This window comes from Giraffa tippelskirchi, chromosome 5 (assembly GCF_054371585.1).
Source record: "Giraffa tippelskirchi isolate mGirTip1 chromosome 5, T2T-mGirTip1v1.2.pri, whole genome shotgun sequence".
In the NCBI taxonomy this organism is placed as follows: domain Eukaryota; kingdom Metazoa; phylum Chordata; class Mammalia; order Artiodactyla; family Giraffidae; genus Giraffa; species Giraffa tippelskirchi.
In genome coordinates, this window is record NC_137279.1 from 190,817,654 (window position 1) to 190,842,081 (window position 24,428).

Genomic DNA, 24,428 nt, shown 5'->3' on the forward strand with positions numbered 1-24,428 from the left:
CTGTTTCCAAGGAAGGTCACGGTCACAGGTTCTGGGTGGACATGATCGTTGGGAGGATAGCGCAGGACCTGGGACAGCACTCCTAAGCTCACGAGCATGATTTTGTCCCTCAGGGTTGAAGTGTGTGGTGTGTGTGTCCTGTGCTCTGAAGCCCTTCAACAAGATCAGGAAAACCATTTTTATATTTTCAGGCCCAACCACTGAATGTATTTTTTCCCTTTATCTTGGGACTTGAAGACGTATAACGATATGTGATAAACTGACCTGAAATACCTGTTTGTTCTGCAGTAAAATCCATTAATAATACCTGATAAGTAGGACAGTTTTATGCTCCCTTTCTCAATCTGGCTATTTATAGTGAAACCTATTTTCTCTGAGTTAAAGTGCACTGGTTACCATTAACAGCTGGCACTGGTTTAACTAAAAGGACTAGATTTTTTGGTTTGATTCTGTCACCCCAGACCCCTTGACCATCCTGATACGATGGTTTTAAAACATGATGAATAAAGGCTGTGGGTGTTCATTCTGTCACCCCAGACCCCTTGACCATCCTGATACGATGGTTTTAAAATGCGATGGATAAAGGCTGTGGGTGTTCTGTAAGACGAGGAGGGAAAAAGGTGAACAGCTTGGTTTCCGGGCACGGGAAAGGAGGGTACACTGTCATGGCACGGGAAAGGAGGGTACGCTGTCATGGCACGGGAAAGGAGGGTACACTGTCATGGCACGGGAAAGGAGGGTATGCTGTCATGGCACGGGAAAGGAGGGTACGCTGTCATGGTACCATTTACCCAGACTGGGGAGCCAGTAGGTTGGCAGGGCAGGATGGTACACAGGGAAGAGTTAAGATTCCGTCTGAAAGTGTTGTGTTTGAGGTAGCTGAGGGCTGCCCAGATAGAAAGATCTAGCAGATGTTCAGACATGGTGACCTGGAATTGGGAATCATCTCATTCGGGGGCGGTCCATAAAGTATCCTAAGGAGATGGGGAGTAGGGTGCAGAGGGTAGACAGACAGGGCCAGAGAAGAGTCACCCAGACTCAGGAGGGAAACCAGCAGCATCTCATGCCGCGGGAAGACCCAAGGGGCGCAGTTAGAAGGATGTCAGGGGGGCCTGGAGGGAGGGAGGTCCTGGTGGCCTGGCCTGGGGGTTCCAGAAGGACCATGCTGGACTGAACCTCGGGTGGCAGGAGTGCAGATGGAGGGGCGGAGATGGAGGCAGGGTTTGTGGCACGGGAGTTGCGGCAGTCCGAACACGGGTTGGGAGAGAATTTCCAGACACCAAGTATCTCAGAAGGGAGTGAATTTATTAAGAGCAGAGCGCGGAGATCCTGTGGGCGCTGCGAGCATGGCCGGCTGACCCCCTGACAGGCCGAGGACAGCGGAGAGTTTTCATGAGTTAGTAGCCAACTGTTACAGCCTCAAGACAGAATCCCCGCTAGAAGAGTGGTGTCGGGGAATCAGTTACGGCGCTGTTCCCAGGTGGCACTAGTGGGAAAGAACCTGCTTGCCAGCGCAGGAGATGCAGCAGGTGTGAGTCTGATCCCTTGGTCAGGAAGATCTCCTGGAAGAGGGCATGGCAACCCAGTCCAGTATCCTTGCCTGGAGAATCCCATGGGCAGAGGAGTCTGAGGGCCACAGTCCATGGGGTCGCAAAGAGTCAGACACGACTGAAGCGACTTAACACTGGGGCACTGTAGGATGAGTACCGGGGTGGGTATTTTTGCCTAATTTAGGGTCAGGAAGCCTGCTGGTGATGATCAGGGGGGCTTTTGGCAAGGCTCCACTCTATACAAAATGGAAAGTGATGCTGCTCAAAAACTGAATGGGCTTCCTTGAAGATGTGAGGTCTGGTATCTGGAAGTGTGTGTTTTTGCTGCCTTCTTTGAACTTTTTTGTTTGAATTCTAGAATTTCGAGCAAGTATCATTTTATAAAATAATCACTGTAAATGTACATTTTTCTACCCACTGGCTGCATAGCGCTCTACCGATATTTACTGCAATCTGTTCACATAAGCCCCTCGTTCCCTCTGCTCTAAATAACGTGGAGATGAACAGCCACGTTTAACCATCTCTGCCTGCATCTTTGGCGTGGCTGAAGGTGAAATCGCTCCGTTCAGAGGATGCGAGCTTTTGTGAAGACTTCTTGAGCAGGCTGCGTCTCATGCCCCCTTGAGTTAGTTTTCCACTACGTTGCAGAATTTCATGACAGCCAAGAATTTCTATTCACAAAACTGCATGTAGGGATCTTTCTGGAGGCTAATAAACGACTTCAGGCTCGTTATCAGCCCGCTGCACCGTGCTGACTCTGAAAGATATTTGAGTTTCTCACATACCTTAACGGACGCGTAAAATGTTAATAATTCATAAAGCATTTAAATAAGCTTCTTAGTGTTAAATAATGCAGGCGTTCTTATGGTGGAATAAACTATTTACTGATGCTTTTTGAAGTTAACGAAACTAAAGTCTAAGGGTTTCAAATAAAGGTTAATGTAAAACACAATAGGAATTTTGTTTAAAAAGAAAGAAATGTTGATTTTGTTATTTACTGGAGTGAATTGTTCTCCTGATGTATTTATATTTTGAAATGATTTAATAGCCTGCAATTTTGAATAAAACATACATAAATAACCTGTTATCTGTGAAACACAAGAATCCCGATGTTTCTCCCAGATTTGAGAGTCAGCATGGGAATCTAGTCTTCCCGTGAGACTGAGTTGGTTCCCAGAGATAGCTACAACCCAAGATATCATAGTCTAATGCCTTATTATCAGCACAATATTTCAAAGTGAATTTTTACCCTAATTCATTTCCTGCCATAAACTACCAAAAGGTACTACAAAAATAAAGCAATAATATGCTGTTTTTAAAAAAATTTTATTTTATATTGGACTATGGTTGATTTATAATGTTGTGTTAGTTTCAGGTATATAGCAACAAATATATGCTCTTTATAAGCTTCATTAGTATGAAAACTGGATGCTGTGTAGAAGCAATCTTGTGTGTTTGTGGAGGGGGGTGTTTGACAATTTCAGCACAGCTGAGTGTAGCAGAGAGAAGCACCCTCCTCCACTACCTAGGTGGGTGACACCCCCTCCATGTGGAAAGCGTGACGGGCATTCTTTTCCAGACGGAAAGGATGGGACTGAGGTCAACACTAGGGGTGTTGGGGCCAGCTATTCCTCACTGGCTGGATTTGCAGGACAGAAGGTTTCCATGGCAACTCCCTGCTGCTCTCCCAGCCCCTGACCCTGAGGGTCATTGATTCAAAACACCTAGGCTCCCAGACCTTCCCCTTGGAGGAGCCCCTGGGTCCTGGCCACACCACCCACCAGCCACATGACTTGGGGCAATTTATTCAGTAGTTCACCTTTTTTTTTTTTTGCCTCCATAAGCTTCCTTGGAAAATGGCTGGGGTGGAAATTAAACAAGAGAAGCCAGGCACTCAGCAGGCTCTGGAGTCAGGCTCCTGTCCCCCACACGGAGCACATGGCTGTCTGTGCAGGGACGTGGACGCAGCCGTGAAGCAGGCTGGGCGCTGCTCAGCCGTGTCCCTGCTGTCCAGTTGCCAGGTGGCCCCTGCGGACTGGCGTTTCACTCTTCTTGCCCCTCCTCTCAGAGACTGGGGATTTTCTCTTCCCTGGAGATGGAGCAGGCGGCAGGGAGGGTGCGGGGGAGGCCAAGGAGGCTAGCCCTGCCACTGTGGAGTCCAGAAGCTGTCTTCCTGCCCTCGTGAATGGGAGCACGGCTCACTCATCCACCCATCACCAGCCCCAGTGTGGTACCCACGGCTTCCATCCGGGATGGACACACACCAGAAACCACCTACCCAGGGGCTGGGGAGCCGCGCTCTCACGCAGGGCGGCCCCTCAGCCTCCTTTCCTGCCGTGTGACCCTCAGACCATGTGGTCCCACCTCCCCCTCTCTCTCCTCTGTCACATCCCAGGCTGTTCTCTGTGCAGCCACTCCCACGGCTTTAACCCTCCTCACAACCTCTCCACGTCCTGCCCTGAACCTCCTCTCCTTCGAATTCGGTTTGATGATGCCACGTCCCCAACATTGAGCAGCTTCACCCCTAACCGGCCACTGCCCCCCTGTATCTCCCGTCCCCACCCCGCCTCGGCCACCTGAGCCAGGATCCCTCACCCTAACCCCGACCCGCTCCACGTCCCTCCCTCTGTGGAGCTGTGAACATGCCTCACGTGGTTGCCTCTGTAGCTTCCTAGCCTGTGGGCTTCCAAGACTGACTCCCCTCAAACCTATGCTCACCTTGGTGTCCCAGGGAGTCCCAGCAAACACACACCTCATGCCACAGTTTCCCTCTTTACCATCTTTGTGAAAGTGAAAGTCGCTCAGTCGTGTCCTACTCTTTGTGACCCCATGGACTGTAGCCCACCAGGCTCCTCTGTCCATGGAATTGTCTAGGCCAGAATACTGGAGTGGGTAGCTGTTCACTTCTCCAGGGGGTCTTCCCAACCCAGGGATCAAACCCAGGTATCCCACATTACAGGCAGATTCTTTACCATCTAAGCCACCAGGGAAGCCCCTTCATCATCCTTAATGACTCCCTGTAGCTTCCAGGGTTGCAGTCCATGGGGTCTCTCCATGGGGTTGCAAAGAGTCAGACACGAGTGAGCAACTGAACTGAACTGATAGCATCCAGGATCAATTTAAAGCTCTTAGGATAACACCAGGGGCATCTTAGCTCCCGTTCCCGTCTCCTCTCTCTCCCACAGCATCTTGCACTGCAGATGTATTGAGCTACCCAACAGTCTCTTCCATCACTGTTCATCCATCTAGACTCAGTTTGCCCTTCCTCCAGGAAGCCTTCTCTGACTTCCATAGGCTGGAATAAGAACATTCACACTCACTGCATATTCTCCTGACAGCATTTATCCTAAAATTTGGTTTGCGACAAGTTTTTGGCTGAATAAATGAAGAAATTACCAACAAAGGTAATAACTGCTGATGAAAGGAAATGTTTATTACGTTAACTGTAGTACATATTTATTATAGAAAATAATTGGGAAAATTCAAACATGGAAAATAAAAATGATGCCCTGTACTGTGACCAAGCATAAGACCTGTTAACATGTTTCTCTATTCCCCTCTATTCTTTTATCAGTAGTATTTTTGAAGATGGCTTCAATTATATGTTTAGGAATAGGAATACTGCATCTTTTATTCTCCTTTTTGAGGAAAGAAATCAGCACAACCTTGATACCGAATGCTCTGTAAAACGTTCAAACGGCCACAGAATGTGGCGCTGAGGTTGTTCCGCTGTGTCTTTTGTTTTCCTCTTGTTGGATGTGAAAAGGTGTTTTACAGGTGTCTTTTTTTCTCATTTGTGAGTAACACAGCAGATGAACGTCTTTAAGAATAAATCATGTTTTATAGGAAAGTGTTAGTGGTTCAGTCGTGTCCGACTCTTTGCGACCTCATGGGGTGTAGCCCACCAGGCTCCTCTGTCCATGGGATTTCCCAGGCAAGAATACTGGAGTGGGTAGCCATTTCCTTCTCCAGGGGATCTTCCCAACCCAGGGATGGAACCCAGGTCTCCTGCACTGCAGGTGAATTCTTTACCATCTGCACCAGCAGGGAAGCTGATTTCCTTAAATGAGAATCTTGGAAGTGCAAATCAAGATTTTAAATGCGTGAACACGTGTGAGGGTCCCAATGCTTGTTTTCTAACTGCCTGCCTGAGAGGCTGTGTCAGTTTACGTTGGCGTCTGTGTCGTCTGGAAGGAAGTGCCTTGCCACCGCAAGAGGAAGTGTTGATTCTCAGCCTTTGTAAATCTGGGAGCTAAAAACTGGTGACTCTTGATTTGTCAGTCTTGAAAGCTCCTTTCCAAACTGTCAAAGCCTGTCTTGCAGTGTTAGTATTTATTTATTTCTTGGTAACTTAGAGATACTTATTAACCCATCTGCATTGCTGTTGCAAATCTGTTTTCTCGGTTGAGATTGGGAGAGTGTCTCTGGCTGTGCTGGGTCTTTGTTGCTGCCCACGGGCTTCCTCTGCGTGTGGCGAGCAGGGGCTGCTCCCTAGGTGCAGCGTGTGGGCTTCTCACTGCGGCGGCTTCTCTTGCTGCCAAGCACAGGCTCTAGGGTGCGTGGGCTTCAGTGGCTGTGGTACAAGGGCTTAGTTGCCCTGAGCCGTATGAAATCTTCCCGTGCCAGGGATCAAACCCAGGTCCCCTGCATCGGGCCTCCCATCCACTGGACCACAGGGACGTCCAAGATGAGGAGTTGAACATCTTCCTCCTTGCCTCCAAGAAACAAGCCTACCTAGGTGCTTGATAACCCTAAAACAGGTTCTCCACCGGGCTTATCTTATAAGACGTTGAAGCCGACACAGTGTGTTAGGCAGATGAATGAGGGCAGAAAGTTGGACTTCAGTGGGACCGAAAAGAGGACTCCAACTCGGGTGAAGGCGTACACGCACTCCTCTCTTTAAAAAGAACATGATCTCCTTAAACACCGACTGCTTGTTCCATCACACTGTTCCCTAGGCAACAGTTGCCGACGAGCAGAAGCCTGCAAGGTCTCCTTAGCTTCCACCCGGCTGAGATGCGTCCATTGGACACAAAGCCTCACACATCATCACCTAGAGGGTGGGCTTGAGTCAGCTTCTGGCAGGAGATCAGGACAGTCTGGATAACTCTGAACGTTAGACACCAAGCCATTTAACAAAACCCAGCTGGGAGGAGTAGGTTTCCTGTGTTCTTGGACATCCGACAAATGGGGGTAGATGGTTGTAATTCCAAAAGGGAAAAAATAACACATTATCTAAGGATGATTTTTCAACTGGGTTTTTTTCACGGAGAGGAAAAAGCCTGAAATGTCCCCAGTAAAGCGGTGGGCCGTCGTTGTGACACAGTTGGCGGAGCAGGAAGCGGAGTTTTGAAGTGGAGGTTGCTCTGTTCTAGGTGTGGTGTTCAGCCATGTGGTCTTGGACAGGTCACTTGTCAAGACTGGAAAAGTGATGTCCGCTGGGAGCAGCAGCCAGGCCAGATCATGTCCGGAGGCCCTTCCAGCTGTGGTTTTAAGAGGCAGAAAGAGAACATTTGTCCGGTGGAGGCAGGGGTGGTGTAGGAAAGAGCCAGGGCTAGGCAGAGAGCCGTTGAGCTCCTGGTGTGGCCGCACCATCTCGAACCTGCGTCGGCTGGAATCCATCACTCGACCCTGAGCCATGATTTCCAAAAAGATGCCCGGAAATAATAATTCCCACCTTTCAGGGCTGTCGAGGCTTAAATGAGATAAACCTGGAAAGTGCCAACGCAGTGTCTGATACAGGGTTCAGCAACCGTCCTGTGACGGTTTGGGGACCCCTTCACACCGGTCCTGGGCTCACGTGGCCCCACTGCCTGCTGTTTCCAGGACCTCGACGAGCCTCTCTCCCTGTCTCTACCTCCGTCCTAAATCAGAGAGTAGGATCCTTTCTCTTGACGGGGCTTCTGTGAGAAATAACAGAGCATGTCAGGCACTTCGGTAGCCTCTGGTGCACAGTGTTAGCGACTGTTTTTGTCATCAGCCTCACGAGGAAATGTTTCCCCTGAGAGCTGAGAGGAGATGCTGAGCACAGCGCACTGGGCTGAGGGGATCCTCATAGTGAACCCTCCCTCCCCAAGGTTCTTATCCACCCCTTGTTTTATCTGAACAGACACACGATATCTTCAGGTCATAAATGGAGAACCAGTCTATTCTATTGCCTTTTAAAAGGGTCCTGGGGTCCTGAATTAAGAGAACCCCTTCCAGTTCACGTGGCAATTACTGCTGTAACATTGATCTCCCCCTTTGCAAGGGACGATCAGTGGACTTGTGTCGGCTCGTGGTGTCAGTCATGGATCGTGTGACAACGGGCACCACGCACACGGTCGACAAGCAGTAGTGGGTGGTTCGCAGCTGCTCCAGAGGCTCAGATCCGAGAGCCAGAGGCTTTTCACAGCAAGTCAGGCCCCCAAACACTTAATCCCAACCGGTGAAAACAAGTGGTCCCACGAAAGCTAATTCATCTGTCATGCATCAGACACCCAGGACAGCACAAAGTAGATTCTCTCTTGCTGTTGGACATCTAAGACAGATACTTTCCAATTAAGGGTAAACCGTTGCTTCCCCGCTGGCTCAGACAATAAAGAATCCTCCTGCAATGCAAGAGACCCAGATTCGATCCCTGGGTGGGGAAGAGCCCCTGGAGAAGGAAATGGCAACCCACTCCAGTATTCTTGCCTGGAGAATCCCATGGACAGAGGAGCCTGGCGGGCTACAGTTCATAGGGTTGCACAGAGTCAGACACGATGGAGCGAATTACACACACGATAGTGATGACGTTTGTGTTGGGTCTTTGTATTCTTAGGACAACTACAGAGAATAGCTGGGGGCCAGGGGGCTCTGTGGAGGCTGAGGGGCTGCAGCGGGCAGCCCACCAGCTCCTCACTCCCTCCCCCAGCTTCCGTGGTCCCCACCGAGAAACCAGCCCGGGCCCAGGGCCCACGGGCAGCACTGGCGTTAGGCGTGTCTGTGCACGTGTGTGGATGATTCCCTTGTGAATATCTCAGACCACCTAAGTCAATTAAGAGACATGCATAACCAGTCTGGTAACATATTTCTTACGGCTTTTTTGCTGTTCACCAGGTTGAGAGGTTCTTTTCCTCATTCTAATCTCTGCATCTTTTACTAAATGATATGAACAGTACTGTAGGAGGTCCTCGAGTTTCTAGAAGTCTATGGAAGCAAACCATGAGCAGGTCAGTCTCAGGACATAGAGTCACTGATAGACCCTTAGAGATGAAGGGTCAGTGCCCTCCATTTCTTGTCTTGTTAATGACTTTAAATGTGCAGACAACATAGAACTTCCTAAAGTAGAGACAGAAAATGTGGTTCTTAGGCAAGAGAGTTATACTTTTGTGTTCAATGAGAGTTCAATATTTGAAAAATTAAAAACTGAATACAAATAAGATATTCAAAAATTCTTAGATAGCCATTATGATCATATTACTTTTTCAAACTGGAAAGCAGAAATTTTTCTGTGCCCTCTGACACAAATTTTATCTTGCCTTAAAAAAATATTGACCTAAATTTAAATTTGTTCTATATTTGGTTTATTATATTGGTTATTCTAAGAGAATATATACTTTATGTTATATTAAAGTAAGACCTTACAAATATCTTAGAATGGATGATAAATATTTTAAAAGATTTCTCTTAGCTTGAAGCACTAAACAAAAGCTTGCAATGTGAGTCATCTTGTATTTTTCAAGATTTTTCATCTTGTATTTTTGTTGCTATAGATAAGCCAAAAAATACTGACTTTCGGTGTCTTAGTTTTTCGGTTCTTCACAGAGCGTGATGAAATGTGTTTACAGCCAGTAGCATTGTTCAAACTTTATAGATTAAGAGGAGACATCAATGCATGTATATTCCATCTGTGAGACAGAAGAGTGATCTTGTTTCTATGTTAAATAAAACTCTGACATAGATGAGCTTGTTACCAAAGTTCCTCAGCTGAGAGTTGGGTCCTCTTTTATTACAAATACTGTTATAAACTGTCTCGTGGACAGAGGAGCCTGGCGGGCTACAGTCCCTGGAGTCACAAAGAGTCGGACACGACTAAGCAACCAAGCCCACACATAAACTGACTGTGGAAAAAATGGAACACGGGGACTCAGCTCCAAGGTCTGAAGTCACCACCAGGAGGCAGTCCCTGTCGCTGGTCTGAGAGACCGCGGGGCGCCGGTCGGCGTGGCAGGATGCCAGGAGGCCACCGGGAGGGAGGCTTGGTGACTCGGAGTCCCGCCCTGTGTACGGCTCTCGGGGGAAGCCCCACAGGAGGGCTCACAGGAGGGCTCTCCGTCTCCCCCCACCTTGAATCACTTCCTGTTTTCTCAGAAACACAAAGCTGTGTGTTCTATCCGCGTGTGTCCCCCACGCCTGGCACGGTGTGGGGATGTTTTCATTGACCGGCATGGCGCCTGTCACAATTATAAGCGGTTACTTATCTGTGCAGTTATTTGACATCAGTCTTCACCCAGAGGCGTGACTGCCCCTTGCCCCCTGTTACGTCCGTGGTCTCTGACCCGTGGCAGCCCCCACCCACGTGTGATGACAGGATGAGTGACAGGAGTGGGTGACGTGACAATAATGGGCAACAGTGGGCGAGGGGAGGGGGTGGCATTGGGGACAATTGTGGTGATTCTGAGGAGACACGCTGAGGCCGGGGTAAGGCAGTGGCCCAGGGGGCGCCTCGAAGTGACTCTAAAAAGGAAGCCAACTTGGTGGTGGGCTGCGCAGGGTGGGGAGGAGCGCCAGCCTCACTCGGCGGGCATTTGCTGATGTCCAGAGCTGGAGGATCATTTAGTCCTCAACAGCCCGGAAGGTTGTCTCTGTCACTGCCTCTCCTTCGTTGATGGGGGAGCTGAGACCCAGAGACCATGAATAAAGCCTTCCCAAGAGGCATTTTGGTAGCGCCCCCTCGGACGAGAGAGTGCAGGGGACAGACCGTTGGAGGCGACAGAATTCCATTTTGAATACGTCTCGAGCTTGAGGTGACTGGGCCCTCCAGGCAGAGATTGTCCACCTGGCAGGTGGGCTGGACCTTGGACAAATCAAGGGAAAAGAAATACAGATCTGGGTCACGGTCACTGAGGTGGGGCCGGCCAGGGGCCTTACAGGAAAGAACTCTGAAGACTTCCCGGGAATCCTAAGATCCATGTCCCCCAGGAGCATGGGATGACGATGTAAGCGCAGCTGTGTGTTCACTTTCTTTACTTTCTGTGGCATTCAGAAGTAGGTACAATATGATGGATAAAAATGCAACTATTACTGCTTACGGCTTTCAAGATGGGTTGACCTTATCAGTGAAAAGAGAGACAGGCACCAAAGACCCGACCTTGCATCACTGTTACTCTCTCTTGCGAAGCCTAAAGAGAAACGTGGCATCAGTGATCCACCCCGTGATCATGCGATCAAGCCTGTGACTTTTTAAAGCAAAAATTAAGGAAGAAGAAAGAGCACTTCAACACCCAGAAGGATTCTTAATTTTGGGTCCCCTCACTCTCCAAGGGTCTTTGGTTAGATTTCAAAGGATCCCTGAAATTGGGTCAGAAATAAAAGAGCAACCTTACCTCCAGTTATGAACGTCAGCCCCAAACCTGACCAGAGTTAGAAGTGTGCGTGACTTCATCACCGAGTACTGACTGTTTTTGTGTAACCTTTCGGTGGTTGCAGACAGCTGGGGAAATTCACGTGGTCGTGTGGATATTACGGTAGATATGAGCTCTGGTCACTCAGGGCACCAGGAAAGAAGTTGGTACCGGGACCAGTTATGCCCAGCCTTGTGATGCTGGGGCCGGGGCTCTGCCCACCTCATCTCCCCAGGGCTCTGCCCACCTCATCTCCCCAGGGCTCTGCCCGCAGGCGCTAGGGGGCGACAGTGAGGTGGAGGAAGGAGACACGTCTGCTCCGGCCTGTCTGCTTCCTGTTTCTGTCAGCCGTCGCCCCAGCAACCGCCTTCACCCCGGCAGCCTGGGTGGTTCTGTTTCTAGCGTTCTTCATTCTCTCAGACGCCACTGCCGCGGAGCCCATAGAGGTTCTGGAGCAGAGTGCCTTCCGAGTCTCTGGGGTACGCTAACTCAGCCCTCTGTTCCCCCAGCCCTAGCTGTTCCCCAGATTATTACCTCTGTGTTACCCGACTCTCTTCTGCCCTCTAAGTCATTCAACACTTGCTTAGTGGGTCCCCTGTATTAAATTACTCCTATTAACATAACTGGTATAATTTCTTTTTTTTTTCCTGTCTGTATTGTGATTGATTGTTGTTGTTGTTGTCAGTTAGTCATGTCCAACTCTTATGCGACCCCACTGACTGTAGACTGCCAGGCTCCTCTGTCCATACAATTTAGGCTAGAATACTGGAGTGAGTAGCCATCTCCTTCTCCAGGGGCTCTTCCCAACCTGGGGATTGAACCCACATCTCCTGCTTTGGCAGGTGGTTTCTTTACCAAAAAAGATGTCCTTTTCATTATAGGGGACTGGAATGCAGAAGTAGGAAGTCAAGAAACACCTGGAATAACAGGCAAATTTGCCCTTGGAGTACAGAATGAAGCAGGGCAAAGTCTCATAGAGTTCTGCCAAGAGGATGCACTGGTCATAGCAAACACCCTCTTCCAACAACACAAGAGAAGACTCTACACATGGACATCACCAGACGGTCGACATCGAAATCAGAATGATTATATTCTTTGCAGCCAAAGATTGAGAAGCTCTATACAGTCAGCAAAAACAAGACCAGGAGCTGACTGTGGCTCAGATCATGAACTCCTTATTGCCAAATTCGGACTGAAATTGAAGAAACTGGAGAAAACCACTAGACCATTCAGTTATGACCTAAATCAAATCCCTTATGACTATACAGTGGAAGTGAGAATACATTTAAAGGACTAGATCTGATAAGACAGAGTGCCTGATGAACTATGGACGGAGGTTCATGACATTGTACAGGAGACAGGGATCAAGACCATCCCTATGGAAAAGAAATGCAAAAAAGCAAAATGGCTGTCTGAGGAGGTCTTACAAGTAGCTGTGAAAAGACAGGAAGCGAAAAGCAAAGGAGAAAAGGAAAGATATACCCATTTGAATGCAGAGTTCCAAAGAATAGCAAGGAAAGATAAGAAAGCCTTCCTCAGTGATCAGTGCAAAGAAATAGAGGAAAACAATAGAATGGGAAAGACTAGAGATCTCTTCAAGAAAATTAGAGATACCAAAGGAACATTTCATGCAAAGATGGGCTCAATAAAGGACAGAAATGGTAGGGACCTAACAGAAGCAGAAGATATTAAGAAGAGGTGGCAAGAATACACAGAAGAATTGTACAAAAAAGATCTTCATGACCCTCATCATCACGATGGTGTGATCACACACCTAGAGCCAGACATCCTGGAATGTGAAGTCAAGTGTGCCTTAGGGAAGCATCACTATGAACAAAGCTAGTGGAGGTGATGGAATTCCAGTTGAACTATTTCAAATCCTGAAAGATGACGCTGTGAAAGTGCTACACCCATATGCCAGCAAATATGGAAAACTCAGGAGTGGCCACAGGACTGGAAAAGGTCAGTTTTCATTCCAATCCCAAAGAAAGGCAATGCCAAAGAATGCTCAAACTACCACACAATTGCACTCATCTCACACGCTTGTAAAGTAATGCTCAAAATTCTCCAAGCCAGGCTTCAGTAATACGTGAACCGTGAACTTCCAGATGTTAAAGCTGCTTTTAGAAAAGGCAGAGGAACCAGAGATCAAATTGCCAACATCCAATGGATCATCGAAAGAGCAAGAGAGTTCCAGAAAAACATCTATTTCTGTTTTATTGACTATACCAAAGCCTTTGACTGTGTGGATCACAATAAACTGTGGAAAATCCTGAAAGAGATGGGAATACCAGACCACCTGACCTGCCTCTTGAGAAACCTGTATGCAAGTCAGGAAGCAACAGTTAGAACTGGACATGGAACAATGGACTGGTTCCAAATAGGAAAAGGAGTACATCAAGGCTGTATATTGTCACCCTGCTTATTTAACTTATATGCAGAGTACATCATGAGAAACGCTGGGCTGGATGAAGCACAAGCTGGAATCAAGATTACCAGGAGAAATATCAATAACCTCAGATATGCGGATGACACCACCCTTATGGCAGAAAGTGAAGAAGAACTAAAGAGCCTCTTGATGAAAGTGAAAGAGGAGAATGAAAAAGTTGGCTTAAAGCTCAACATTCAGGAAACTAAGATTGTGGCATCCGGTCCCATCACTTCATGGCAGATAGATGGGGAAACAGTGGAAACAGTGGCTGACTTTATTTTTCTGGGCTCCAAAATCACTGCAGATGGTGATTTTAGCCATGAAATTAAAAGACGCTTACTCCTTGGAAGGAAAGTTATGACCAACCTAGACAGCATATTAAAAAGCAGAGACATTACTGTGCCAACAAAGGTCTATCTAGTCAAGGCTATGGTTTTTCCAGTGGTCATGTATGGATGTGAGAGTTGGACAGTGAAAAAAGCTGAGCGCTGAAGAATCGATGCTTTTGAACTGTGGTGTTGGAGAAGACTCTTGAGAGTCCCTTGGACTGCAAGGAGATCCAACCAGTCCATCCTAAAGGAGACCAGGCCTGGGTGATCATTGGAAGGACTGATGTTGATTCTGAAACTCCAATACTTTGGCCACCTGATGCGAAGAGCTGACTCCTTAGAAAAGAACCTGATGTTGGGAAAGATTGAGGGCAGGAGAAGGGGACGACAGAGGATGAGATGGCTGGATGGCATCACTGACTCAATGGACATGGGTTTGGGTGGACTCAGGGAGTTGGTGATGGACAGGGAGGCCTGGCGTGCTGCGATTCATGGGGTCGCAAAGAGTCGGACATGACTGAGTGACTGAACTGAACTAAACTTCTTTGCCACTGAGCCACCAGGGAAACCCATGATTGATACTCTATCACAATTTTAAAATATATTTTGACAATATATTTCATAATAATCACTTTCCTTTGTAACTGTGTGTACTTTGTTTTACGGATCTTGCTGTAGCTCAGACGGTAAAGAATGTGCCTGCAATGAAGGAGACCGGGGTTCAATCCCTGGGTGGAGAGATACTCTGGAGAAGGGAATGGCAACCCACTCCAGTATTCCTGCCTGGAGAATCCCATGGAGAGAGGAGCCTGGCGGGCTGCAGTCCATGGCGTCACAAAGAGTCGGGCACGACTGAGCGACTTAGCATGTGTGCACTTCCTTCCCACACATCCTTTTGTCTCCTTCCAGAGATAAAGATTCCAGAAGATACAGACAGTTTTGTTATAAGTAAGCAAGCAAGTAAGTGAAAGTCGTTCAGTCGTGTCCCTGTGGACTAGAGTCAGTGGAATTCTCTAGGCCAGAATACTAGAGTAGGTAGCCTTGCCCTTCTCCATGGATCGAACCCAGGTCTCTCACATTGCAGGTGGATTCTTTACCAGCTAAGCCACAAGGGAAGCCCCAGTTTTATTATATTTTATGCTAAATGTAGGACACATGTTCTAAATAATCATAGAATATTAAACTGAAAACTTTAAATATCTTTATTCAAAACTTTTTGTCGCTTCACTGTGGGACAGTTTCTTCTTTTTCAAAGATTGCACCAAAGGAGAGTCTCTTTACCCAAAAAGAGAAGTTCGTGGGCTTCTGTTGCCTAATCCTCTTCTTGGCAGATGCAGTCGTATCTCCTTATCTGGGCGGGCGGTGAAGTTCAAGTCCAGTCATCTGAGCAGAACTTCCTTCAGAGTGTCTGAAGGAAAATAACTTTCCCGAAGTTCAGGCTACTTGCTCTAGAAAAGTAATCATGGTTCCTCCTACTCCAGCTCACGACTTACAGTTCCGGTTCGTCTTCTGGTTGCAGGGGCTTACCGAGCCTGTGTATTTCCCCTGCACCAGAGCTACCCAGCAGGCTGTGGCTTCTGAGCCACAGAGATACAGGCAGAGATAGAAGCCAGAGTGGGGTGAGGACGGAAGGCAAGAGGGAGGGGCAGCTGGTCTGGGACAAAAGTTAACTCTCACATCCCTTTGTGAATAGTGACTGGTCCCATTAGATTTAGGTTACATGTGCCTTGAAGGACTTTGTAACACTGTGCACTGTGTAAAGCAGACTCCTGCACTGCACCTCCGGCCAGCGTTTTATTTATTTAAATAGTGACTTCGAGTAATCACGGATTGAATACTTATAAACCCCATGCGCTAGGTTACTGCCACTGTTACTCCTGTCTGACGGGTGAGGGAACCAAGGTGTAGACAGAGGTTATGGAACTGGCCAAGGCCAGCAGCAGGTTCCTGGCAGAATGCAGCTCTCCGCTCAGGCAGTGTCGGCCCCAGAACCTGAACGTCGCTCCTCCTTGGTGCCTCTCCCTGCAGAAAAAAATCATACGCTGATGCTGACAATACTGATTAGCTTTTCCCTGACTTCAGTGCTAATCCTTCTTCAAGTCGCTTTGCCTGTTTATCTTTTATTGTTTAAAATTAGATTCTGGCCTTTAGGCAAGAGTGTCTTTTTTTGAGCCTTATAATTTCTTTCCTTTCAGGGGCTTTATCAGGTGGCTAACAACAGAGTCTCTGTTTACTTTCTAGGCAACTGTAATGCTGTTTAAGTTCTAATAAGCCTGTAGTCCTGTCCTGTGTTATTACAGTGCAAGCACATACTCACATAGCTGCTGAGTCCTTATTGCTTCCCTAACTGCAGAGCATCTGATGGAAGAAGACAGGGCAGGTCGGGGCCGGTGTAACGTCATGATGACAGCAGTGCTGCTGTTCAGACAGGATAAAGAAATCAGCGGTATAACTACTGAAAAGAGAGTTTGTAACTACTTGCACGCTAATCCAAAAATTCAGCCTAAAACTGAGTCAGTGTTTGTAATTATATAAACAAATGTCCATAGTAGAGGGGAGGGTGAGGGGGAAGGGATAGTTAGGCAGTTGGGGGTGGATATGTACATTCTGCTATATTTAAAATGGATAACCAACAAGGACCTACTGTATAGCACAAGGAACTCTGCTTAATATTCTTTAACAACCTAGTGGGAAAAAGAATTTGAAAAAGAATAGATACATGTATGTAAATAACTGAATCACTTTGCTATACACCTGAAACTAACACAACCTTGTTAATCAACTATACTCCAATATAAAGTTATTTAATTAATTAAATGTGCTCAGGGAACAAGTTTCCGTACTTCTTCCTTCCCCCGAAAAAACCATAGCATTCTTGTATGCCACAGTAGTTTTTTTTTGTTTTTTGAATAATGGCAAGAAAATAAGATTTCATTTAAAATAGCATTTAGGAGTAAAGAAATATGCAAGGCCTATATGAAGACAACTCTAACAATATACCAAAGGACATAGATTTAAAAATTGGAGAGAGAGGTACCTTGTTTCTGATTTAGAAGACTCTGTATTGAAAAGATGTTAATACATCCATAAAGTAATTCAAATAATATCCCAGGTTAGGGGAAAAGGTTGGCTTAAATTAAAAAGTAGACTCTGAAGCTGATCTGGAAGAATAAATAGTGAAATCAGCCAAGAAACTTTTGGGAAAGAATAACAAAGGTGACTTTTAACCTTTTTTTGTTGCCTACAAGTTCTTTGTTCAAACAAAATTCTACTTCCTTATTCAAACACTTTCAGTGGGCCCTTTACTGCCTCCTGAATAAAGTTCAAGTTCCTTAAACTATTATATAAAAAGAGCATTCTAACAATATCTGAGGATATTCTGAAAAGCGATACAATTCTACCACTTAAATAGAGCACCTCTTTTGTTTCCCATTTCCTTCCAGTCTTTGTCTACGTTTTCACAGAGTCCTGTTCATAATACATCAAGAACGCCGAAAGCTTGGCTTTGGGGAGAGCAGTAAAGCCAAAAGTCTGGACTTGGAAGGGGGAGGTTCCAAAAAGAGGGCAAAGCACCAACTGCTCAAAAATGCTGACCAGGGCTTTCAACCTAATGCCAGCCAATTAAGTGACATGGGACTCCAGCTGCAGCTCGTCTCAGCCTATGTGTAAACTGTAAATTCCAGAGTCCCTTATCTGCAGGAAAAATAACCCGTGTACTTTAGAATAACAGCCGGAGTGTGCAGCAGGTGCCAGCCTGGGGTCTCACCGCTTACCACTGCCTGCCTGCTGCCCACGTCTGTTCTGTGTCACACGGGGAGCCGTGGAGGTCACAGGACTGGCCCAAAACTGCAGCCTCGCGAGCAACAGAGCAAGAATTCTATCCAGCTTTTCTCCGTAACCTCTGCTTTGGAAGTTTTTTGCCTTGTTTTCTTTGTTATTGAATTATTTAGTTGATTTACAATATCTTGTTAGTTTTAGGTATAGAGCGCAGTGACTAAGTTATATATAATGTGCATATATATATACTCTGTTCAGATTCTTTTCCATTATAGGTTATTACAAAATATTGAATATAGTTTCCTGTGCTATACAGTAGGTCCTTATTGGTTATCTATTTTATATATAATAATGTGTATCTCTTAATCCCTATCTCCTAATATATCCCTCCTCCCCACCTTTCCCCTTTGGTTACCATAAGTTTCTTCTCTGTGTCTGTGAGTCTATTTCTGTTTTGTAAATAAGTTAATTTGTATAGTTCATTGTTCAGTTGTGTTTGACTCTTTGCAACGCCGTGGTCTGTGTCCACGCCAGGCTCCTGTGTCCATGGGATTCTCCAGGTAGGAACACTGGTGTGGGTTACCGTTCCCTTTTCCAGGGGACCTTCCCGACCCCAGGTTTGAACCTGTGTCTCCCACATTGCAGGCAGATTCCTAACCATCTAAGCCACCAGGGCATCCCGGATAGTTTCTTTTAGATTGCACACATACATTTCATGGTGTGATATTTGTCTTTCTCTGTCTGGCTTACTTCACTCAGGAGGCTTTGGAGGTGTGAGGGCTCCTGCGTTGTGTGGTCTCTGCTGGCCACCTGTCTGCGCCTCCAACCCCGGCTGTGTTCTCCATCACGCCTCCCTTTTGGATCAGGCCTTCCCAGAGGGTCCAGGAAACCAAACTCAGTTCTTTCACTTCCTGTGTTCCTCCTTCCAGCCCACCTCCACCGTCACATCCTTGCCCGTGGCCTGACTGCACCCCCTCTGAAAGCCCCGTCTCTCTCTTCCCACCCTGCGGCCCCTGCTTCCTACCTTTCAGCGTCAGTGCTGACTTTCTGGCTGCTCCTGACCATAACATCCAGCCCCACTTGAGAGTTTTTACTTGAAAAACAGAGGGCCACAGACATCAGAGGACATGGTGAAACATTTGTGTCGTGACCGTTACTTCTGTGCACGTTTAGCTGTGGATCTGTTGGGGTGTGACTTCTCTGTGTAAGTTAATAAGTCCTTCTAAGTGTGGGTGTCTTGGATGAAGGCACAAGCTCCCTAGATCAGGGGTTCTAAGCAGGTCCTCGTCGCCTCCCAGGGGACATCTGTCAGTGTCTGGAGACACCTCTGGTGTCACAGGCAGCGAGGAGACTGCTACTGGCACCAAGTATGGTGTTGTTCAGCCGCTCAGTCACGTCCGACTCTGCAGCCCCCTGGACGGCAGCACGCCAGGCTTCCCCGTCCTCTACCATCTCCCAGATCCTGCTCAAACTCATGTCCATTGAATTGGTGATGCCATCCAACCATCTCATCCTCTCATTGCCTTCGCCTCCTGCCTTCAGTCTTTCCCAGCATCAGGATCCTTTCTGATGAGTCGGCTCTTCGCGTCAGGTGGCCAAAGTATTGGAGCTTCAGCTTTAGCATCAGACCTTCCGATGAATATTCAGGGCTGATTTCCTTTAGGACTGACTGGTTTGATCTCCTTACAGCAGAGACTCTCAAGAGTCTTCTCCAACACCACAGTTCAAAAGCATCAATTCTTTGGCGTTCAGCCTTCTTTATGGTCCAGCTCTCACATCCATACATGACTACTGGAAAAACCACAGCTTTGACTAGACGGACCTTTGTTGGCAAAGTGATGTCTCTGCTTTTTAATATGCTGTCTAGGTTAGTCATAGATTTTCTTCCAAGGAGCAAGCGTCTTTTAATTTCATGGCTGCAGTCACCTTCTGCAGTGATTTTGGAGCCCAAGAAAATAAAGTCTGTCACTGTTTCCATTGTTTCCCCATCCATTTACCATTAAGTGATGGGACTGGATGCCATGAACTTCCTTTTTTGAATGTCGAGTTTTAAGCCAACTTGTTCACTCTCCTCTTTCACTTTCATCAAGAGGCTCTTTAGTTCCTCTTCTCTTTCTGCCAAAAGGGTGGTGTCATCTGCATATCTGAGGTTATTGATATTTCTCCTGGCAATCTTAATTCCAGCTTGTGCTTCACCCAGCCTGGCATTTCACATGACGTACTCTGCATATAAGTCAAACAAGCAGGGTGACAATATACAAACAGGGAAGGGAGTGCTATGGCGCCTAGTGTGCAGAGGCCAGGAATGCTGCTGGTCATCCTCTGATGCACAGGACAGCACCCCAGCAAAGAATTACTTCACCCAAGATGTCAATAGAGCCACGGTTATGAAACCCTGCTCTGTATTTGTATTAAAGTTCCCTCTGGGCTGGGAGATGGCAGAGAGGTTCACAAGGGAGGGGGCATATGTATACCCACGGCTGATTCATGTTGATGTTTGACAGAAAACAACAAAATTCTGTAAAGCAATTATCCTTCAATTAAAAATACAGTAAATAGATAAGGAAAAGTTCCCTTGTAGTCTAATCCCATATTTAATACACATGCCTCAGTGGAAGTGGGGATAAGAGGAAGGGACTTCAGTGTAATCTGAGTAACTAAAAATCAAACCCACAGGTCAGAAGAGGCATTTGGAAATCCTACAATGGGCTTAGGGAACCACGCCCTTCCATTACCGAAGGCGGGTTGAAGCTGCCCGGTGAGATGGCGGGTATAAAGGTGCCTCTAATTGACTTGTCGGCTGGTACTCAGAGCTGACGTGGTCAGGAGTGCTATTTGATCTCTAGTTATTCCAGAATTTCCACTCTCGTGCCAAACGTGCCTCTCCAGACGGCTGTTCTTCACTCTTCCTTAAACTTCTCTTGAAGTTCATCTAAAGCCTTCATTCTTCAGAGGTGAGGTTTTTATGTTCTGTGTTAAATCTTCTGGAAAGATATCTGGTTCATCCAAATTGGTGATAAAGGAGGTGCCCATAATCTGGTACCTTTCTGGGGGCTAATAGTTGATGGTTTTTCTTTGCACTGTATTTCAGGGGCTAAAACGCAGAAGGGAAAACCCTTATTTTAGGCTGTGGACTGTGTTTTTAGTGTTTCCCAGGTGGCTCAGTGTAAAGAATGCACCTGCTAATGCAGGAGACACAAGAGATGTGGATTCCATTCCTGGGAGGGAAGATCCCCTGGAGGAGGAAATGGCAGCCCACTCCAGTATTCTTGCCTGGAGAATCCCATGGACAGAGGAGCCTGGCAGGCTCCAGTCCATGGGGTCACAAAAGAGTTGGACACAACTGAGCGACTGAGCACACACACAGTGTGTTACAGCCTTTGTTTTCCTTTAGAAACATGTATTTTCTTAGGAAGATTATCTTAGGGATGCTGTTTTAGAGATTTCTGTGCCTTAGGTGAGGTTACTTACTTCTGATGTTTCTATTTGTCCTGAAGTCGGGTCGTCCTCAAGTCAAGCTGTTTAGCAGGAATGCCTAATTTTAAACCTTTGAATTCATCCTACATGCCCTCAAATTTCCCTATTTGCTGTGGGTACTGTTTAAATTTAGATTATAAACTCCTGTGTTCCCCATACTTCCTTCCTATGAATGACATTTGTCAATAATATTTGTAGCCTGACTGATTTCTGGATTTTTCAGTGAGCAGAGTAGATGTTTGTTTCATGGTTCTGATTGTTAGGCACTTTTTATCTCTCCTAGATGTTAAAGTCATAGGCAAGATTACTGAGGCCAGAGTCAAATAAATCAGTGAGCATCTAGAAGAAATATTCCTTCTATTTTTAATCATTTTATATTCCTAAATATATATTGAAACATTTCCTTTATTTCTTACCAGAAAGTGTTCTGTTAGCTGGTAAATAGAGTTGTTGAAAGTAAAGCATATTTTTTCTATCTATTCTGATAAAAAGTATTTTAAATCTACTCTTCCAAGTGTGTGTAGAAATATTTTTTTTCTTTGAATTAGGGTTGACTTAGAGGGACTTTTCAGCCTTTTCCTATGTGATGGAGAAATATGTAATGGATTTGAGTTGTTTTGTTCTCAATATGTTTAGAAAATAATTGGCTGATATTTGCAGTGTGTTGTGTCCATGAAAAACAGAATTGGTTTTGCTAAGAGATGCTTTACTGAAGGTGTTCGTGGCCGTTTCCTTGGCGACTTTACTGGAGGTGTTCGTGGCCGTTTCCTTGGTGACAATATATGAGGAGTGTGCCCGTTATCACTCTTGTCTTGGTCTAAGGATCAACTGTTTTGAGCAATGGATTGAAAAAATGGATACATTTCCCCCCAGGATTGCTACGGACTCATTCCCAGGCACTCCTGGAGATGAGCTTAATCCCAGAGTAAAATAAGCTAGAAATTACTTTAAATGTGGGTAGTTTCCCCTGTGCCAGCATTACTGGGCTGTCTGGAGCCCCGGGGAAGGGCTCCGGGCGCAGGTCTTGAGAGCAGCACCGTCGAGGCTGGGCCAGAGTAGCTCTCCCGCACGGCCTGCGATTTCTGCGCTGCCTGCCCTTCTGCTCCCTCAGCTCGGTGTCCAGTCTCTGCCCCAGGCCTGTGCTTCTTGTTGTCCGTCCTCTCCTGGACACTGCGGTTTTCTCCTCCCCGTCTTAGCTCAGAATCAGGCCAAGTCCTGAAAGTCCAGAAGCCCCCAGCCCCCCCACCCTCGTCAGCCGTCTTGCCCGCGCCCCCTCTGGTTTCCTCCCTCTCCTTTTGACTCTCCCACTTTTCAGTCTCCAAACTGGCTCTAGTCTCTTCCGTCCTTAGAAACAAATGGACAAGTGAACAAGTCTCTCCCCTGAAAACCCTCTTGTTTCTGTCTTCCTCCCGGGCTGTCACGTGTCATGTACTATATGAGCAGAATCCACTGAAGATGCTTAAATGTAGAATTTCAACAAGAGAATACAATAGCCAGTGTTTATCTAGTTGCGAATTAAAGGCTTTCCAGGCCCTGTTGTCATCACTACATCTGCCTTGCTTAACACTGGTATTCACACCAGCCTTCTGAATGGTGGCTTCCAGAAGGCACTTCTGTTACCTGTTTCTCTACCTACCCATCGTCTGTGTGGACTTGTTCTTGTATTATGATGATAATGATCTAGCTACTCTGGGTCTAAGTCGCAGCAGGCAAGATTGTCAATCTTCATCGAAGCTTGCAGGATCTAGTTCCCTGACCAGGGATCAAACCTGGGCCCCCTGCACTGGCCGTGTGCAGTCCTACCCCTGGACCGCCGGGGAAGTCCCTGTGTTGGCTTGTTCCTGTCACTCCTCTTATTCATGAAATGTAAGGATCCCCCAGATTCCTTCCTTTAGAATATTTTCTGTTATATGCATGCTACCATTTTCTCATCACCTTAAACCAGGTGATACTTCTGGTGCCAAAGTGCCAGTTGGACACCTCCAATAAGGCTTTCTGCCCCTGCTTCTAGTTCAGTCCAACCAAAACTCGAACTCATCATCTTGCTTAGAAAATCCAAAGGGATTTTAAACATATATATTAAATGAAAAAGAAGTGTGGTGAATTGCTGGGTGCTAGGTAGTTATGCAGAAAAAATAAAATTCCTAAAGTCATGCCACTTTTAGAAGAGAGTTTCTATTCTCAATTGCTGCAAAAATATAACATGCACAAGATCAATAAGAGTTCATGAGAAGCTATCAAAGTCTCTCTTTTTCCTGGGAGACTCATCCGTCCATCCGTCATTTATGAACTGCCCTTTGTTCCCCAAGGTGAGCACGTGTGCCCACCCCTGAAGGGCCCACTCAGTCCTGGGGGACAGTGAAGACCACAGAGGCAGCCGTGAGGCTGAAGTATGTGGTTGTAGGACACCCTGCCCAGGGTGGGTGCTCAGTAAGCAGGAGCTGCTTGTGTGCCAGAAACAAGCTCCCTTGCTTTCCAGTCACTTGCCCCCAATATTTGTGTCCACTGGAGGCTGTCAGGATCTTGGCTAGAGGGCCAAGTCCACTGTGGCCTGAGCTGGGCCAGCTGACTGGGAGGTGAATGGCATGCAGGGTCTGACTCCCTCACCTGACGCTCCTACCAGTGCCCTGGTCTTACCAGAAGAGCCGGCTACACCCTTGACCTTGACCTGGCTACATTACTTTGTCAGTACCCATGGAGCAGGAGATGGGGTTACTGGTCCAAACTGAGCCCAGGGAGGCAGCCTGTCTGCTGACTGTCTGTTCCAGTGAGCATCCCTGGCTGGCTTGGGCAGCGAGCACCTCTGTGTCAGACAGTGTACTGGACACTAAGGGCTTGGACTTGGGTTCAAAACCTGGCTCCACTCTTCCAACGTTCCTCTGTGGACACGTGATACCACCTTTGTGGGCCTCAGCGTGTGTACAGGCAGACCTCTTTTCACTGTGCTTCACTTTACTGCACTTCAAAGATACCGTGGTGTTTGGTTTTTGTTTTTTTTTTTTTTTACAAATAGAAGGTTTGTGGCAACCCTGTATTTAAGAAATATGTTTCATTAAGTTATCGCTGCCATAGATAGTGATTCCTCTGATGGACTTGGGCAAAGTAAATCAAAAGCCTTCTAAAAAGGATTCACCATGCTACATGCCATTAAGAACATCTGTGATTCATTGGAAGAGCTCAGAATACCAACACTGACAGAAGTCTGGAAGAAGTTAATTCCAGCCATCATGGATGACTTTGAGAGCTCAAGACTTCAGTGGAGGAAGTAACTTCAGAT

General features: G+C 46.8%; 1 protein-coding gene and 1 long non-coding RNA gene across 41 annotated transcripts in view; one reads left to right on the forward strand and one right to left on the reverse strand.

Annotated features, from left to right (window-relative positions):
- The window catches only part of LRRFIP1 (LRR binding FLII interacting protein 1), a 157,863-nt gene that overhangs the window by 37,623 nt on the left and 95,812 nt on the right, over positions 1-24,428 (forward strand). The gene's annotated exons all lie outside the window — the stretch shown is intronic.
- LOC145506467 (uncharacterized) lies at positions 10,744-11,484 on the reverse strand. The gene is made up of 3 exons (XR_014053950.1): positions 11,385-11,484; positions 11,120-11,280; positions 10,744-10,915 (listed from the first exon to the last, which is right to left on the reverse strand). It is a non-coding gene; the product is annotated as an uncharacterized LOC145506467 (long non-coding RNA).